Consider the following 20,525-nt stretch of genomic DNA (forward strand, 5'->3'; position numbering starts at 1 on the left):
CGAGAAAGGAAGGAACTTGGAGCCCAAGTGCTGAGGAAGAGGGAATGGAGGCTCAGTCAGGGGCCAGGATGGAGAGCTGAACTTCTGGAACGAAGCCTCAGGAGAGAATGAAGAAGCCAAACATGCATGCAAGCAGGCGTGCAGCCTCCTCCTGAGCAACACCCCATTTTCTTTATGAAGCACGCAGCAAGTCGCCTACGGCATACACAGGCTGAAAAGGCAAAAACTCCGTACTACAATTAACGTGGAGGAAAATATTTTTTCTTCTATATATGCAGAAGAAGAAAAAGTGTCTCTTTTAAATTTTAAAATTGGTAAATTATGCTCTCAGGTAAATTGAGTTGCAAATAAAAAAAAAGACTTTACAAACAAGAAGCTACTAGACAAAATAAACTCCACTTCAGGAGTGGGGAGATGGCTCAGTGGTTAAGAGAAGGTGCTGTTCTCACAGAGGACCACGGTTCAGTTCCAACTGTGAGGTCAGGGTGCTCACATTTGGCTGTAACTCCAGTCTTAGGGTGTCTGATGGTGTGCACACATGTGCACATGCCCTCACATAGACCCGTAATTTAAAACATAAATAAATCTTTAGAAACTCTTGTTCTACCCATGAAAGTACTGAAACTTAGCATTTTGTTATTTTTAGTAACTCCACTTAAGGACTGATTTATTAATTCTGTCCACAAATACATAGCGGGTGCCTACTGTGTGCAAGGACTGGATAGATGGTGAATTAATAATGCCCAGGCTGATGCTTAATTAACAAGAAGAACCTTACAGAAATATTTGACACTCAAATTAATATCAGATATACTCATTTGACTAATGCTATTACAATTACAGTTCATAGCTAATGGCATTATCGGGCTATTATCACAAAGCATGGCCTCTCTTTTGGAGCTCATTTCCATGATAATTCACTGAAATCATCAAGAGAACACACTATCTTGATGGGTTTTCCCTCCCGATGCTCTTCAAAAGAATGAGCTCACCCTTACAAGAAAGCCTGTTCTGTCAAATACCATCTAGGCCCTTCTCCCTGCCTGTTCAGGTGCACAATGCCTGGTGATTTCTCTAACGGTTCTGAAAGACACGGTGTCCCTTCCTGGAAACAGCAGCTCGAGTTCATTTTTATCCACAATTCCCAAGAACTGGAAATGCAAATTGAAGTGGAGATGCAGGAGATGCGGAGAGCCGGGTTGGAGCCGTGTGTGGATCTGAGCCCGACTTCAGTTCATCTGCTCGCTCAACAAATATTTCTTCTGTCTCCTTTATTTGACTTTAGGCAAACAGCTCAGCCCTTCTGTGCCTCTGTTTCCTTGTCAGTAAATTAAAGGAAATAATAACTTGAGTTTTTTATTAGATAACTATGAAAAAATGATAGAAAAGTCAACGTTAGAATACAGTTGTTAGGTATTATTTCCTTCAGGTATCATGAAAATTAATGTGTTTTAAAAATTAACTCAGGTAGGCAAGCTATGAATCTCAAATGAAGCATTTAAATCAGGTTACTGAAAGGAGAAAGGAAAGAAATTAGCATTTATTAAGTGTCAGTTATATGCAGGCCTTGCAGTACGCATTCCACGAAGATATTATTTCACTAAATCTTCACAGGCCTTTGGAGGCAGATATCTGTAGCCCCAACATATATAAGAAGGAAATGAGCTCAGAAAACATATGAGTTACCAAGATCATATAGCCGTGGGGGATTTCCGGTTCCAAAGCTCTCCTCTCTGCCCTGGGTTTATTTCCCAGGGTGGAGAAGATGATCCACCCTGGAGAATGGCTAGTACATCTCTTTAATTGCACATTTCTTAAAATCACACACACACACACCTAAAATATACAATCCATTTAAACTTCTCTCAACAGTCTAAGACACCTGCTGCTAGGTTACCAGTCCCACCAAATAACTTTTTAAAAAGTAATAATGAAGTCTAAGAGAAATAGTAACTCAGGACCCAGCTGCCTTTCAAAGGCATTCCAAAATGTATATATCAACAGTTTTTCATTCCTTAGCCTTCCAAATGAAGTAGCTAATAAAAGGGGATCACAATATCATCCCCCAGAAAGAACAGAGTTAGGTTTAGAATTGAAAGGAGTGGGAGATAGCACCTAGAATTATACCATGCATGTCTGAGGTGTCTAATAAGTCTCTATGGAGTAATACCCTGCTGGAACCAGTGACTATAGACCTTGCAACCATCTCCTTCTCCTTATTGGGCGTACTGGGGTTCTAGAACAATATCTCTGGACAGTTTTATAATTAACATATGCCTTATAATGTGCAGATTCAAGGCTGCCAATGACAAGCTAATGGAGACATGCAGGTGGTAAAAACTCAGCACTGGATAATTTCATAATTAGTCACAAGATTTTTCCAGTCTCTTGCTGTAAAAGAAGTATATGTGTAAATAAATCCAATTATAAAAGAGGTGGGGGTTGAGTTTGAAAAGATGATGAGCATCAGGGCTGGAGGGAGGGCTCAGCAGTTAAGAGCACTTGCTACTCTTCCAGAGGACCTGAGTTTAGTTCCCAGCACCTATGTGGCAACTGCCTATGGCTCCAGCTCCAAGGGATCTGCTGCCCCCTCTAGTCTCTGTACGTACTGTACACACACACACACACACACACACACACACACACACACATATACACGCACACACAAACATACATATAAAAGAAAAATATTTTAAAAATAAAGTTGATAGACAAATTATTTTCATACATTTTCATCCAAGAGTTTTCTATTTGTGCACATGAGTAATTATTAAGGTTTATATTTGTGTAGATAGTCAGGAAATAGGATTATAGGGAATCTTCTCATTGCCCAATCAACAGGCACATGTCCAGTCCATGTTTCACACTCCCATAAATAATACTGTGAATCTGCTTCATTTGCCATCACAATTGCAAAAGTGAAAGAAAAATTTAAAACCCACATTTAACAACTAGGTGGATAGGATATTCTATCATGTGTGGTGTGCATACACACATTTTCTTTCTTACAGAGAAGGCTTAGACTGACTCCAGTCTTTCAAGCTTACAAATGTTACCCAGGTGAGCCTGTCTGTAGGTCGCTTAAGAGCACACTAGGACACATTCCCACCAACAGTGTACAAGTCCCCTTCCTCAGATGATCACCAACAAGTGTGATCTTCCTTCTTTTCCATGCAGCTGTTCTCACAGATGAGATGTAATATCCAATTTTGCTTTTAATTTTCATTTTGGTCAATATTTTTGGTTATTTTGATGTTTTTTAAATGTTTATGGATTTCTCTATTATTATCTCATCTATTTAATTTATAACTTAAGAACTACTGCTTAAGTCCTTGACTTCTTTTATCTGATTTTGTTTACAGCGTCATTTAAGTCTAACTTCATTCTTCAGTGGTGTTCCATTTCTCCACATGTATTGATAAAACTATCTCTTTCCTGTTATGTATTCTTAATACCTTTATTGAAAATTAGTTATTTATAAATGTATAAATTTATTTCTGCCTCTCTACTTGTTCCTCTAGTCTTATATCATATCTACTTGTATGACAGTACCATTCTGCTTTGCTTACTATAGCTTTGTAACATAGTTTAAAATCAGGTATAGTAATTTATCCAGCTTTGTTCTTTGTATTTAAGATTGCATTAACTACTGAAGGTTTTCTTTCATTCCATACTAATTTTAGAAAACATCATTGAAATTTTGTAAGTGGAATTTTTTGTTCTGCTAGCCACTCCCAAGTAACCACACAGAGGCTTAATATTAATTATAAAAAAGGCTTGTTACTAGCTAACTCTTGCATTTAAATTATCTCATATTTCTTGTCTATGCTTTGCCATGTGGCTTGGTACCCTTTCTCAGTACAATATGCCCATCTTGTTTCTCTCTGTCTGCTCTCTACTCCCCTGACTCCACCTTTCTTCTTCTTCCCATCATTCTCTGTTTGGCTCTCCCTAGCCTTATCTAGGTACTGGCAAGTAAGCTTCCTTTTTAAGCCAAACACAGTGACAAATACTCACACAGTGTAAGGGAATATCCCACAAAATATTGATAGGATTTCTGGCATCTCTCCTGAATATTGTTCTTCAAAGTCTTGTTTCAATGCTGTTGGCCATTGACAAATTTGCATTTTCCTAGTTTCAATTTTGGCATAAAGATTTTTTTATAGTCACTATCCCATCTCTACAAGAGTTCTGACATCAGCAGAACATACTTAGGTACCACTAATGTCCCTGTGCTCTCTACATCCCTGTCTCAGGTCCTGACAGGATACTGGTACTTTCTGTCTTGCTTTGATATCCCTCATGTGTTACTAGCTTTTAGAATTATTAAACTCAACATATTCTGCTACGTTGATTTCTTGCTCTCATCTTCATCTAATTCCTTCGAGTTTCTTTGCATTCCTCTACTCATTCTTCTATTTTAATCTTGCATGGTTAGTTCATTTATTTTAATTTTTACATTAAAAATGAAAATGTGTTGTTGATTTCTTTGCTCTTACTCTTTTGACTCTTTGTCCTTTAGAGGGGCCTGCCACCCAGCTCCCAAATAAAACTCACATGGGGGCTTATTCTTCATTATGAATGTCTGGCCTTAGTATTCCTTGTTTCTTGCCAGCCTTTCCTAATTTAAATTCTCCTATCTATCTTTTGGGAACTTTTATCTTTCTCTATTCCTGTGTACCTTTCTTTCCTTCTTACTCTGTGTCTGAGTGTATAGGTCGGTGATTCGCTGGTTGGTCCCTAAAGTCCTCCTCCTTCCTTTCTCATTCCCAAATCCCTTTTCTCTCAGATTTCTCCTCATATTTATCCCCTCTGCCTGCCAATCCCACTTATCCCTCTCCTACCTTGCTATTGGTCGTTCAACTCTTCATTAGACCATCAGGTGTTTTAGTCAGACACAGTAACACAGTTTTACAGAGTTAAACAAATGCAACATTAACAAAAGCAACACAGCTTAAAATAATAGTCTACAACAAACGTATATGCCTTTTTAAGTGCCACTCTGAAGTTCACATCCATACTCCTTCATTTTAGTTGCAATGTTCTGAACTGTCTTCAGTGTTCTGTGGCTTTAGGTTTAATTGACTAAACTTGTTGGCTATTTGAGAACAGTAACTTAACTTTCTAGGTCTGCTTTGCAATTGTTTTTGTTAAAACGCTACAAATGGTTTATTGTTTGAGCCAAATGCATTAAAATATTTGTTAAAAATTGTCAAGGCAGAGAGCCTCCTGTTCTCCACTGTATGCACAAGACAATGTGACCACAGCTTCTGAGGCTTCCTCTGTCTGCTCCTCTCCTCTCACTGCAGATTAAGAAGTTGTGATGTCTGTGACTACACCCAGCTTTACACGGGCAGTGGGGACTGTAATTCAGGTGCTTACATACTAAGCACTTTACCCACTGAATCGTCTTTTGGTCCACATTGTGCTTTTTATCAGTGCAAAAAGTCCCCCCAAGTCCTTTTTGATTACTTCCACTTTGAATTCATGTTTGCCTCTGATCAGTGTTTCTCTTTTTACTTCCATCTAAAGACTTCCTCTTTATTCACCGTATTATTTCATTTTAAGCCTTTACGTCCTGTCTCCTGTAAACAACAGTCATAATACATATTATAGTCATGTTTCTTTTCCATATTGAGCCTCCTTTGTTCTATTTCCTCATCTTCAAAAGCAGAGATTCCCAGAGACAGATGGTTGCCAGTGGAGAGCATGGAAGAACAGTTGTGCTAGAGTCTACAGTTAAAGCACCTCCATTAAAACCCCAGCTACTGTTAAAAACGGAAAGAAGCCTGACTGCTGCGCTGAAGGGAGATCCTCATGTGCACCAATCTTGACCTTCCTACTTCCATCCTCATCAGAAGGGTTGACTGTAGTCTACAGTTTGAAACATATGTGTTGATCTGTGCCACAAAGAATGCATACTTCAGGCACTTCCTGGATGTCGTGTACCCTTCATGAGCTGTGTCTCATTGCTTCTTGTTCTATGGTCCAGTGTAGCTCAGAAGCAGACAGCTTAGTACTGAATAGTATTGTGGAATATCCACCAGGGTTCCTTATCTTTCCAAGAATGAGAAGGAAGAGGAGGGAAGGAAGAAAAGGAAGGCTCTTGATTTGCTTCCTTGTTTCTGTGATAAAACAGTGACCAAAAACTGCTTGGGGGAGGAGAGAGTTCATTTCCACTTTCAGGTCACACTCCAACAATGAGGGAAGCCAGTGCAGGAGCTTGGAGTCAGGTAAAGACCATGGAAGAATGATGGGACTCATTTGCTATGGTTTGTCTAGCTACTTTTTTTATATAGTGCATATTAAGCAGCCCAGAGACAACACTACCACCAGTGACCTGGGATCTCTTACATCATTTGGTGATGAAGAAAATGTCTCACAGCCAAGCAAGTCCACAGGAGACAAATCCCAGGTTAACCTCCTCTCTTTCTAGGAAACTAATTTGTATCAAGTGGACAGAAACAAATCAGCACAGGAAAAAGAAGGGAGGGAGGGGGAAAGAGGGAGAGAGGAAAGAAAGGAGGGAGGAAATAAAAGGGGAGGGAAGAAAAGAGGGAAGGAAGAAAAGAGGGAAGGAAGAAAAGAGGGAGGGGTACCAATAATCCAATATTTATGTGAAAGAGTAACATATTCTGTCTCAACGTTTCCTTGTTCTGTGACATGGCATCTCATTCTGTTACATTCTACTTATCTCACTGATGAGGAAAAGACATTCCACTGTTCCCAAATAGAAGACCATGGCTAAAGGCAAGCACTTGACACTATGCCTATGGTAATGGTAGCAGCTTTTCAGTGTCGTGAACTCACAACATGAGATAGGAGAACACAGTTTTCCTTGCAAGACCATGTGTGTGTGTGTGTGGGGGGGGGTTGTGCTCAGAACTAGCATGAACCAGCTAGGCCCATGGGTACAGGCTTAGCAGTAGAAAAGAGGTAACCCTGGTTTCTGAAGGAAGATATGGTTGGTTTCTTGAAGTTATCTTTTTCCTTTTATTCTTCTCTCATACATTACATCACGACGGCAGTTTCTCATGCCTCAACTCCTCCCAGACCCCCAGCTCCCATCTCCCCCAAATCCACTCCTTCTCTATGGACAGTGCTTTCCTGCCCTACTGCTTGTTACCAAATAACTAGAAGCTACTTTCCAAATTACCCCACTGAGGCTTATATTAATTATAAATGATGGACCAATAGCTTGGGCTTTTTACTAACTAACTCTTACACTTAAATTAACACATGTTTCTTCTCTATACTTTGCCACATGGCTTGGTATCTTTTCTCAGTACAGCATCATCATCTTGTTCTCTCTGTGTCTACCAGTGACTCTCTCCGACTCCTCCCTTCCTTATCCCATCATTCTCAGTTTGTCTTTCCTGTCTAAGTTTATCCTGCTCAGCTATTGGTCAGTCAACTTCTTAATTAAACCAATCATAGTTACATATATTCACAGAGTATACAGAAGGATTCTTCCACAGAATTTCCCTCTTTTGTCTAATAAAAAGGAAGGTTTATAGCTATAAATTTATAGTAAAATTATGTACAACAGAAACAGTTATCAAGTAAGAATTATAGTTACTATATCCAATCTATTTATCTGGCAAAATTAGAGATAATACTTTAATATCTGTCTTATCTTGGTGAGTCTAAAGTTTTATACTTATTTTGCTTTCTATCATAACTAAAGAAAGCCATAATTATAATTATTTAGTCTTTAACTATATCAGATACCCCAGAAGGATGACAGAGACATCTTGCTACCTGGAGAGTCACCCAAAATGATTCTGTAATTTTGAGGTACCCAACTCTGGCCTGCAGGCCTAGCATATCTGACAAGCTTTCTTGTGAAATAGGGAGTTTTGAAGGACTATCTTACCTTATTTTGGCAAAGCTTGGCAGCCACCTTTTTTGTGACCTGCTGGCCTAGCTTGGACATTAAGTATCAGAAATTAAGACAAGAACAATTTCTTTGCCCACATAGCTAGCTTTTGCTATAAAAATCAAAGTTCGTATAGAGTTTCTCCAATGTCTATCATCTTCTCTGAAGTCGATCAGTGTTACAGAGGTGGATGTGTCTCACTATCTTGAAAAGTCTTAATTTGTTAAGCATATTAAATTCTATAATCTGTCTGTCTTTGAAGTGTTTGAAAAACATCTATTTATCTAAATATATCTGTTTATGACTATGAAAAATATACCTAATATGACTAAAAGTCTGACTTTTATAGATGACTATTAATCTGTGGTTCTAAATTATACATTACATTTTTAAATGAGCTCCATTAGCCCTATACCTTAAACAAAAAGAAACATACATACAAAATCAGCATTAGATTTCTATCAATAAACCAAAATCCATACCAATACAAAATATTTATATTAATAATTGATTTTAGATTAAAGTAGATTCAATATTCTACCCTTTTAGCTTATCATTTCTATACTATCCATTTCCCTTCAAAAAATTAATAAATAAAAGAATGGCCCTCCCAGGCGTATCAATCAAACAAAGCAAAATGAGTTACAATAAGACTAGGCACAAGCCCACATATCAAGGCTGAATGAGGAAACCCAGGAGAAGGAAAAATGCCTGAAGTGCAGACAGAAGACACAGCCTCATCCCACTCTTGGGAGTCCCAACAAACTATACAAACTTAACATATATGCAGAGGACCTAGTTCAAACCCATACAGAGTCAGTGTTTGTCACTTCAGTTTCTGTGATCCCTTATGAGCCCTGCTTAGCTGATTCCGTGAGACATGTTCTTATGGTGTCCCTTATCCCTCTGGCTCCTATAGTACTTTTTTCCATTCTTCTGTGGGGTTTCTCTGTTTCTTCCTTGTGTTTGGCTGTGATTCTCTGCATCTGCTTCCATTAGTTGCTAGATGACTCCCTTTGATGAGGCACCAATCTATGGATATAGTAAAATATCATTAAGAGTCTTTCCATTGACTTTTTTAACTTGTGTTTGGTTCTATCCTGGGTCTTTAGCTATTCTGCCTCTGGTTCCTGACCATCATGGCACTGTCAGGCATGGGCTCCCTCCTCAAGTTAGACCAGACATGGAATGGCCACTCCCACAAGTTCTGTACCACCATTATCCCAACACATTTGCAGGCAGGACAGATTGTAGGTAGAAGGTTTTGTGGCTGGGTTGATGTTCCAGTACTACTGCTAGGAGTCTTGACTGGTTAGAGAAGATGGCCAGTTTGGACCCCCATATCTCCTATTACTAGGAGACTTTGCTAGGGCCCCTCTCATAGATTCCAGAGTTTCCACTGCATTAGGTTTCTACATCACTCTTTAAATGCCCCCCAGTTCCAGACATCTTTCAAAATACTTTCTCTCTGTGTTCCTTCTATCGCTCACCCGACCCTTTTTATTTCCATCCCACCCACCCCCAGTCTACCCACAAAATCTATTCATTTCCCCTTCCCAGGGAGATCCATGCATTCCTCACTGAATCCTTCTTTTTACTTAATCTTTATGGGTCTGTGAATTCTAATATGATTATCCTTTACCTAAGAGACAATGTCCATTTATAAGTGAGTACTTACCATGTTTTCTTTCTGGGACTCGGCTGCCTGACTTAGGTAGTTTCTTCCACTTGCCTGCAAATTTTATGATATCATCATTTTTAACAACTGAGTAATACTCCATTATGCAAATGTACGATTTTCTTTAGCCATTCTTCAGTTGAGGGGTACCTAGGTTGTCTCCAGTTTCTGGCTATTATAAATAAAGCTGCAATGAACATGACTGAACAAGTGTCCTTGTGGTAAGATGGAGCATCCTTTTAGTATATGCCCAAGAGTGGTATAACTGGGTCTCAAGGTGGATCAATTCCCAATTTCTGAGGAACCACCATATTGATTTCCACAGTGAATGTACTAGTTTGCACCCCACCAGCAATAGAGGAGTGCTCCCATTACTCCACATCCTCACCAGCATGAGCTGTCACTTGTGTTTTTGATCTTAGCCATTCTGACAGGTGTTAATTTGCATTTCCCTGGTGGCTAAGGATGTTGAACATCCTTTCTTTGTTTCTTAGCCATTTGAGATTCCTCTATTGAGAATTCTCTGCTTAGATCTGTACCAATTTTTTAATTGGGCTATTTGGCTTGTTCTCATCTAGTTTCTTGAGTTCTTTATATATTTTGGATATTACCCTTCTGTTGAATATGGAGTTGGATGAAAATCTTTTCCCATTCTGCAGACTGCTGCTTTGTCATTTTGACAGTGTCCTTTGCCTTACAGAAGCTTTTCAGTTTCATGAGGTCTCATTTACTGATTATTGTTTTTAGTACATGTGTTATTAGTGTTAAGTTCAGGAAGTTGTCCTCCTGCATTGATGCATTCCAGTTTCTCCTCTATCAGGTTCAATGTAACTAGATTTATGTTGAAGTCTTTAATCCACTTGGACTTGTGTAGTGAGGAGCTGCAGGCAGGCCTGTTTTTCATCCTGCCCAGCTCCCGCCTGGCTAGCTTAGCCCCAGAAATAATAACACATAAGCTGTATTCATTTAAATACTGCCTGGCCCATTATCTCTAGAGATTTAGTTACTGGCTAACTCTCACATCTTGATTAACCCATTTCTAATAATCTGTATAGCACCGCGAGGTGTGGCTCACTGGGAAAGATTCAGCATGTCTGACCTGGTGGCTGACTCCATGGCGTCTGCCCCATTGCCCTCTTCCCAGCATTCTGTTCTGTTTACTCCGCCTACCTAATTTTCTGTCCTATCAAAGGGCCAAGGCAGTCTCTTTATTGACCAATGAAAATAACACAATAGACAGATAACCCTCCTCCATCATTTCCCCTTTTTCTGTTTAAACAAAAAAGAAAGGCTTTCATTTTAACATAGTAAAATTACATATAACAAAACAGTTATCAAGCAAGAATTACAGTCATAATATTTATAACTATATTTTTATCATAATAATGGAAAACTATAACTATGACTATCCATTTTTCAACTCCATCAAAGACTCCAGAAGGATATAATATTACCTAAGTAACAAGAAGTAAGCAACTTCCAAAACTCTAGAAATGACAGAGACATCTCGCTGCCTGGACAGTCACCCAAAGTTTCTCTATATTGTTGGGGCACCCATCTTTGGCCTTCAGGCCCAGAGACATTTCCATGAAGTAGGAAATTTTAAAGGCAGTTTAGTCACTATCTGCTGTGTCCTGTAGAATGTCTCGCAGACTCTTTTATGAATCAGGAACCCCGAAAGATCATCTCACCTTTAGGCAAGTTTAGCAGTCCTCTCTCTGCGGGTTCTCTGTGTCCAGTTTATACAACAGTCCAGGCAAGAGCAGTTTCTTGCCCAAAATGGCTACCAAACTCCATAAGGAGCCTCTTTGATGCCCATCTTCCTCTTGAAGTAGATTGGTACTGCCAGGAGCAGACGTGTCTCATTGTCATGAAAAGTCCTAAGTTATTAAAACATTAAATGCCATGTGCTGTAGTCTTTGAAAGATATGTATGTCTATCTGAAATATATCTATGCATTTTTAGAAAATCAGACTAACATTACTACAAGCTTGACTATTATCGATGATTATCCATTAACAGCCTATATTTCCTAATTATACATTACATTTTTTATACATTACATTTTTAAGTGAACTTTATAATCATAATATCTTAATCAAGATCAGAAATGCATATACATATAATAAAATTGACCTTAAAATCCATACCAATGCAAATTATTCATATCTATGTCATATCCCCCTTTAAATGTAAAAGAACATTTATAAACAATATTTAGGAATATGAGTGATAGTCTGTTTGCATTCTTTTACATGTCGACATCCAGTTAGACCAGCACCATTTTTTGGAAGATTATTTCTTTTTTCATTGTGTATTTCTGGCTTTTTTAAATCAAAAATCAGGTGTCCGTAAGTGTGTGGATTTATGTCTGGATCTTCAATTCCATTGATCAACATGTCTGTTTTTATGCCAATACCATGCAGTTTTTGTTAATTTAGTTCTGAGTACAACTTGAAATAAAGAATTGTACTACCTCTAGAAGTTCTTTTATTGAACAGATTGTTTTAATTATTTGGGGCTTTTTGTTTTTCCATATGAAATTGAGTGTTGTCCTTTCAAAATCTGTAAAGAATTGTGCTATGATTTTTATTGGAATTTTGTTAAATCTGTAGATTGCTTTTGGTCAGATGGCCACTTTTTACTATGTTAATCCTACCAATCCATGAACATGGGAGTACTTCCCATCTTATGATATCTTCTTCAATCTCTTTCTTCAAAGGCTTGAAGATTTGTCAAACAAGTCTTTCACTTGCTTGGTTAGAGTTACTCCAAGATATTTCATATTACTTATGAAAGATTTTGTTTCCCTTGTTTCTTTCTCAGTCCATTTGTCATCTGTGTATAGGCAGGCTACTTGTATCTTGTCATTGTACTAAATGGTTTTAGTAGCTGAAGGAGTAGAATTTTGGGGGTTGCTTATGTATACTATCATATCATCTGAAAATAACAATACTTTGATTCCTTCCTTTCTAATTTGTATTCCCTTTCTCTTGGAGTCATCTCAATCATTGGCAGGAAAGTAAAATCTATTGGGCAAAGGCTGTGTAAAAAAAAGGTAGCCAGTTTCTCTAGTCATAGAGCCTGTCACATGGGCATTTGTGACATTGTGTTGCAGGTGGAGAACATGTCTAACAAGAACCAGAAAATGTGTAGGTCAGACTTTGGGGCCCTGTGAAGCCCAAAGACAAGGCCGAACATGACATTTTGGTTCTTACGATACAGAGCCTGTAACGGGAGAGGGAAAAAAATGTATTTTTCTGTTTTATTAGAAGTCTTGCTATTTGGAGTGCAAAGTGTGTCACCCTATATGTTTCTCATATAGGCTTCAAAGCTTTATATTCTGCTGAAAATTATTCCAAGAACCTCATGTTGCCTTGAGGTTGAGTCTCATAGATTGGGTAGGGGCCTTGCATGAATAGTGTGTTTGGAGAAGAATTTGAGTCAAGTTATTCTAGACAGTAATCCAGAAGCTTTTCTTGTTATAAGTTGAATGATAATGGTAGTAGTTGCATTTGGCATCAAGAGGGGGCAATCAGCATGCTCGGGTCAGAATGGAACAGGAGCCTTCTGAGTGGTGCCTCACTTCCCTACCCAGGGCCTCCACACTTCAGTCTATAGAAAAAAATGGAGGAACTCTCTGTGGGAGTCCGTAATCCTTTTGTCTCTGAAATGGTTGTGGTAACTTCAGACAAACAGAGACAGTTTAATGAGTGTGTATAAAGTCCAGTGTTTCAGAATAACTGCAATTTGCATTTTCCTCTCTAATTTGAAAACTTCTCTTGAGCAACTTGGAGTGACCTCTTCCAAAAGCTTCTTTAAAATTGATTTCAATGAGCAAATAAATTGAGGTGAGTAAACCCTCTAGGGAGATGCTGAACAATGCCAAATATTCTGTATGTTCTCTTGCTTCAATAGTTCAACAGTCCCCACTAACCAGCTTGGTATATCACTAAAGAGAGTACCTAGGGTTCTCTAAAAGGGTTTATGTAGGCAGAGACTGCTCATTTGTTTCCTGGCCACCCAGATCCCAAACAACCACAGAGAAACTATATTAATTACAACACTGCTTGGCCAATCACTTAAGCATATTGTTAGCTAGCTCTTATATCTTAAATTAACCAATTTCCATTATTCTGTATTTTACCATGAGGTTCATGGTTTACCAGCAAGGTTCCCAGGCATTTGTCTCCTTCAGTGGCTATGTAGCATTTCACTGACTCTGCCTTCTTTCCTCTTCTATCTGTTTGAAATTCCCACCTTACTTTATTCTGCCCTTCCATAGGCCAAAAAAGTTTCATTCATTAGCCAGTAAAAGCAACACATGTACATAAAGACTTCCCACATCAGGTTTACAAATACCATTCAATAAAGGGGCCATCAGTGGCTGTCTTCCTCCTACTAACTCCCTGTTCTCCTGAGCTGTGTTCTGGAGAAGTTTCCTTGGCCTCCTTCTCGACCTGATGTCTTCACTTTGTCTCCTTCTACAAGGATGCTCCAAACTTCAGTCGGCCCCTAGAAATGTCAGGTGAAAAATGGCCCAAGTGTGAATTATGACAATAAAAGTTTATAAGCTACTAAAATCAAGTTATAGCACTAAGCGCTGAGTCAACTGACAATGTTAAATGGAACATTTTACAGCCGGTCCTGAGATAATGATAAAAAAAAATGGCACACAGAGCATGAAGAAATATAGGCAGGAAACAAGCCCCAAATCAAGTCCTGGGTATCTGATTGATGTGTGAGCTCTCTCTCTCAAGGGGGTAGCGAAGGTGATGGCCTGAAGTTAATGGTGGTCTTTTTGTGCCCAACTTTTTCCAGTCATTATCTCTTTGATTCTTATAAGAGCAATAAAAAGGAAGGTATTTCTGTCACTGTTCTCAGGTGGAGAAACTGAGGCTTAAACCATCCAGTTATTTGATCAATAACAATAATCAATAATAGAAACAAGATTTGACTTCAAAAGTCTGCCTCAAGCCCAGAGACTTTGAATGACTCCCTACACCCAATATGCCTCCTGCTATTGAAAGACAAGTATTAAATAAGCAACATTTAGCTTTTATGAAGACTCTGTCGAACTGAAGGATTCATTTTTGTCCCAAGCTGTCAATCCAGGCAAGGGTTCTGTTTACCGTGGTGCTTCCCACAAAAGCAAGCTTTATTCAGAATGTTAAATCAGAATGCACTGAAAACCTGTGGGGCTCATGTGAAGATCAGAGTTATTTTAAAAAGTCAGATGTTTTAAAAGTCAGAAGAAATACAGAGCAAGGCCTAGTGATATAAGTCTCTATGGCCAGCTACCCACAGAGGGCAAGGCAGGAGGGTTGCATGTTCGAGTACTGTGTGGGCCGCACAGCGAAATCAAGGCAAACCCAGAAATTTGTCAGAACCAGAAATTCAAAATAAAAATAAACAAATAAAAACATGGAGAAACGGCCTAAGAAGATAGGTTACTGGTAAAGAACCTATTTAGCATGTACAAGATCCTAAGTTCAATCCCCAGAATCAGATGATATAGATAGATAGATGGATAGATAGATAGATAGATAGATAGATAGATAGATAGATAGATAGATAGAGATAGGTAGGTAATTAGGAATTAGAGTAGGTAATATTGAAACCTGATATTTTATTTTTTAAGTAACCACACTTACAAAATGTTTAATGAATAGCTTGATATTTCCACCTACTTCCTCTAATCTCTTGGGACAGTGTCCTCCCATTTGGCTCCTCCACATTCCCATATACCAAGTCACAGTGATTTTTATTCATGCCCACTATGTCCCCAAGGACAGCTGGAAGTGTGCTGTCATGCCCAGGGGACTTGGTACGGCCTCCCGAAAGGCTGGTATTTGCTGTAATTGCAAAATCTCTTAGAAATATGATGTTTTACCTCTAAAGGTATTTCAAAATTTATATTCTTCTCCCTCATTTGACTTTGTTATAATATAAAGATAGTCTTTCCAATTACTTATTATGGACCGAAATTCATGCTCCAAGAAGAATTAATGTCATGTTAATTCTCAGGGTTCGCAGGCTCCTTGCAAACCTCTTACCCCAGCCAGAGTAACACGATGATAAAATGGTATGATCACATGACACATGAAGTGCTGCAGTGAAATGGGAAGGACAGAAATATGACTGGGATATTAATTAAGTCAAGAGAAAGAGAAAATAGCACTATTTGAACAGGCTTAGTAAGGTAGCTGAGTTCTTTCTGGAAATAAGCGGTGTGTTACCTCACCTTTCCTTGACCTATACTCTGACTCCCCCAGTCTAATACAGCTTTACTCACTGCACACACATGGTGGGACAGAGAGACGGACACAGAAATCCAAAGAAAGAAGAAAGAGGTGGGGAACAGAGGGACAGAGCCAGACCCCGTAATGGCGAATCAATCCCACACCAGTTATGTTTTAAAGGGGTATTTATTTTGGGGGGTAAACTTACATGCACATAAACTGTCAGGAAAGGAGCCTAGTCACTGGAGCAGGAGCAGGAACCAAGCACCGGAACCAAGAGGCCTAACCGAGGCTTGCCACTCTTCTTTTAAAGAGAAATATGCCACGCCCCAGTGGGCTGGTATTTCAGTGGCTATTGGCTGACAGAGCGGAAGGCGCTCCACAGCACTGTGGGCTCATGCTTCAGCGACTATTGGCTGAAGCAGCAGAAGGTACTCCCGCAGCACCTCCCCCTTTTGTTTAAGTAAGAGAGTTCTAAGCCTACTACGAAATTATATACAGTAAGTACAAACCTACAAAATTATATATAATAAGTACAAATATCCTATTCTAACTAGCTAAAGTCTTGTATAATAAATAACTTGGCCAAATCATGAGAGGAAAGTAGCTACATTTATCTAGTCTTCAACCCCATAGAAGATCCGAGAAGGGAAATAATGCTACCTGAGTAATTAGGAAGTGCAATCAAAGAACTTCCAAAACATGCAACAAATCACAGAGACAACTGGCAATCACCAAACACCTGTTTGCAGTGTTGGAGCAACCAACTTTGACTAAGGCCTAGAATAACTGACAGATTATTTTTAACAGGCAAGAGATTTTTCAAAACCATCTTACCCTGTCTTGGCAAGATTTAACAATTCTGTTTATCCATTTCCGGATTTTATCCATTTCCGGATTTTAACAGGCAAGAGATTTTTCAAAACCGTCTTACCCTGTCTTGGTAAGATTTGACAATTCTGCTTATCCATTTCCGGATACTGTGTATTTGTCAGTAGTTGAGGTATGGGCAGTTCCTTGTCCAGAGGCCAGTTTTGTCAAGAAGACAAACTCCAAGTGGAATGTCTTTGGTGCTCAACAATCTCTCGGGAATAGGTCGGTGTTGCCAGGAGTGATTGTGTCTCATTACACAGAACTCTAAGATTAAATTAAATGCCATTTTCTACAGCTCTTCGAAAAGGTTGAAGACTATATATAATCTCTATGTATCTAAAGAACCTGATTAGTCTAACCATAAATATGACAGACATAGATGATTATTGATCTACAATTCTTAACATGTATCTAACTTAAAGACTAAGAGAATAAACAACTGTGCAATAAATGAGGACAATGACCTCCAAATGTAAACAATAAATATCAATACATAAACAATATATGAGTATCTGAATCAGAGGTAGAAATGTACACTGCAATATGGTATACATATATCAATACAATATATATCAATACATTAAAAATGTTTTAAACAGGTAGAAGCATGCATACATACAATAGTCAATATAATTTAACTTTGTATCCATATACAAAAATCTATGCCGATGTAATTATCTATAAACAATAACTCACAAATACCACCATAAGATTATCAGCGCCCCCAACCAGCTGGAAGTAGCCTGGAATACTACGCCTACATTCCCAAAAAATGGACTATGGATATTTTTCTTTGTTTTTTAAAAAAAGAGGGGGAAGTGGTGTGGGAGAATTGTCTGTATTCTGTCAACCATGTTTTAAATAAATGCTGATTGGCCAAGCAGGAGGTATAGGCGGGAAAACCAGACAGGAAGTGGAAATGATGCAAAGAGAGCAGGAGAATTCTGGGGGGGAGGAAGTTGATTCCTCCCACTCCTGTCCAGATCACCGAAGCAGCAGGATGTGAGCTGCCCCACTGGAAAAGGTACAGAGTCACATGGCTAAAATAGATCCGAAAAATGGGTTAATCAAGATGTAAGAGTTAGCTAATAAGTAGCCTGACTTAATGGGCCAATCAGCTTTATAACTTATAGAGATCTCAGTATGATTTTTCTCTGGGACTAAAAAGCTGGGGGGCAGGGCAGGAAAGAAACCCACAAACAAGCAGGCCCAGCCCTTCATGTTACACCCAGAAATGCAGAGAAGGAAGAAAAAGAGAGAAACGGTGCTACCATATTCATTCACAAACAGGAAGATACTCGGTTCAACCACTCATCCAAACACTAGATGAAGACGTCATCATATCACTATAGCAACAGAATCAGGCATTTCCTTTATACGGGTACACAAATTAGTAAGATGAAGAAAGGCTGGAGAGATGGTTCAGTGGGTGAGAGCACTGGCTGCTCTTCCAGAGGTTCTGGGTTTGTTTCCCAGCACCCACATGGCAGCTCATGACTGTAACTCCAGTCCCGGGGGATACAACACCTTCTTCTGGTCTTCTAGAGTACTGAATGCACATGTATGTGAGGTCAAAACACCCATATACACACAATCTGAATAATAATAATTAATTCATTAGATGAGGTAATAAAACCTATAAAACAGCTCTATATGCTTTCCGTTGAAAATAGGTTCTGGAATGGCAGCCCAGACTGTCCTCAGCCTCCTAAGAAGCCTGCTGCTGCCTCAGCCCCATGAGCTGAGATTTCAGCAACAACTTTATTTATGGGGTTCAAGAAACAGACACAATAATTCCATAACATAATTCCATGGTTGTACCACAGTATGTTCCACTGGGAAGTTAAATGACAGCAGCTTTTTTTTTTCTAATACTTTTATTGTGATCAAGCCTCTTTGTGATGATGAATCTTTTAAAATTTATTTTATTAATTTTTTGATAATTCCATACAATGTTTCTTGATCATATTCATCTCCCATCCCTTCTCCTAACCCTTCCCGTATCTATAACTCCTGCCCAGCTCTCAAGTACATGTCCCTTTTTTTTTTGATTAGTCTGTTTTTCAACAAACTGAGACCATTACAGAAAACTACAGCTGTTCAGAATGCAGAGCTCTACTGACTATGGGGAGCCTGGCCCCAGTAATAAATTTACCACATAGTGTGTACACCTAAGGCATGGGAAACACTGTGAGAGAGAGGGCAGAAAGGATTGTCAGAGCCAAAGAACAAAGACATTTGCTCATTTGTTGTTAGACATTCTCTTTTAGAAAGGAGAGAGAGGAAAAAAAAAACTGAATGGGAAGAGGCACACTCAATCACAGTTGCCTTAGTGAGGCTGTTAACCTAGCAGGACATTTAACCCAAATCCAACCTGAAAGTGTCAAATCCAACCTGAAAGTGTGTACCTCCCAGGGAGACACCTTGTAGCTCCAGAAGCATCCTGTAGTAGGTGCAAAGTGTTGCACTGAAGGTTAAGGCCTTCGGCACAGACGCGGGTTGCTATGGTTCCAGACTCCTTCAGTAACACCTTGGAAGCCGTGACTCTAAGAGGGAAGGAGACCCAGACACTGGCACTCAAACCGTCTTGTTTTCAGAATGCCAAATTGTGTCCGGTTTTCCAGCCACTCAGAACTGCAGATGGACCTTCCCTACAATAATAGAGTTTCCTTTTAAACATTCCACAATCCTGGACCATATTTCTGGTTTTAGAGTATTGGTTAAAACTGGGTATTATGTTTATAACATGTATGTTGTATTTTATGTAGTATGTTGAATAGTGAGTAGTACATCCACATCCACTGAGGAAGCTGGGTTGATGGCTCAGGTGGTAAAGCCCTTGTCCTGCAGGTGAAGTGTGTCAGGGCTCTAGAACCCACACAAAAGGCAGGCATGAAGGTGGCACAAGCCTATAATCCCAGAAATGGTGAGATAATAGGTAGACATAGGCAGAGTGCAGGGTCCAGGCTCAGTATCAGCACAGAGGCAGACGGAACCATTAAGATCTCTGTTCTTTCTAAAGGGATGGAAGGCAGTCTGGCACACAGCATTACCGTTCTTATATGCCGGTTGCTTAACGATAAGTATCCCACCCTCTCCATCAACCATAAAACAATTGACCAGCACAGAGATAAAGGCCCTCTGCCTTTTACCCTGGAGCCTGTCTCACAGTGCTCCAAGGTATGCTCCCCATGAGTCAGTCTTCTGACCGTGTTTTGACACTGGAAGCTCTCGGGTTAGCCTGGCCTACATGGCAGAGTTCCAGGCCAATAAGATCCTGTTTTGACCAAAAGCTTAAAGGACCCTAAAGCCTGACTTAACTCAAAGTTACCCCCTGACTTCCACTACACATATTCTCCAGGCACGTTTATGCCCCTACCACATGGGAATATGCACATATATGCACACACGCAGAAAGCATACATTGAATAAACATTGATTCAGATGTAGAAAGAGGGGGGGGGGAAACATAGCAAAGCCCAAAATCAAGAGTTAAAACTTAGTAGCAAATTAACTTCCTCGAACGTTGAGTGATTCCATAAATACTCAGTCTGATGCTCTAAGGAAGCCAAGACCCTTTGTTGCACTTTTTTTTAACTAGAGTAATTATCATCAGGTCCAAAGAAATCTCTGCCTCAATCAGAGGCTAGTGCTGTCTACCCAACGTGTGCAGCACATACCGTAAGAGAACCCTGGCTTCACTCTGTTTGCTGAAAGGTGTGAGATCCATCATCTCCGTGGGTCATCTGACTGGTCGTACAGGTAGACACGCAGAAGACAATCTGATCACAGGAAAGAGCTTTTAGTCATTCAGAATGTGTTTACTCCATATGTGAGGCACAATACTAAACAC

At 39.4% G+C, this 20,525-nt stretch overlaps 1 protein-coding gene and 1 long non-coding RNA gene across 2 annotated transcripts in view; one reads left to right on the forward strand and one right to left on the reverse strand.

Annotated features, from left to right (window-relative positions):
* The window catches only part of Slc15a5 (solute carrier family 15 member 5), a 108,594-nt gene that overhangs the window by 83,865 nt on the left and 4,204 nt on the right, over positions 1-20,525 (forward strand). The window lies entirely within an intron of this gene.
* Positions 6,924-20,525, reverse strand: part of LOC146895339 (uncharacterized) — a 50,814-nt gene continuing 37,212 nt past the window's right edge. The window contains exons 2-5 of the long non-coding RNA XR_015737414.1: positions 13,920-14,072; positions 11,249-11,437; positions 9,558-9,611; positions 6,924-8,911 (exon numbers count right to left, since the gene is read on the reverse strand). This is a non-coding gene — a long non-coding RNA (uncharacterized LOC146895339). The remainder of the gene's footprint in view (positions 8,912-9,557; positions 9,612-11,248; positions 11,438-13,919; positions 14,073-20,525) is intronic.

This window comes from Myodes glareolus, chromosome 3 (genome assembly GCF_982192425.1).
Source record: "Myodes glareolus chromosome 3, mMyoGla1.1, whole genome shotgun sequence".
In the NCBI taxonomy this organism is placed as follows: domain Eukaryota; kingdom Metazoa; phylum Chordata; class Mammalia; order Rodentia; family Cricetidae; genus Myodes; species Myodes glareolus.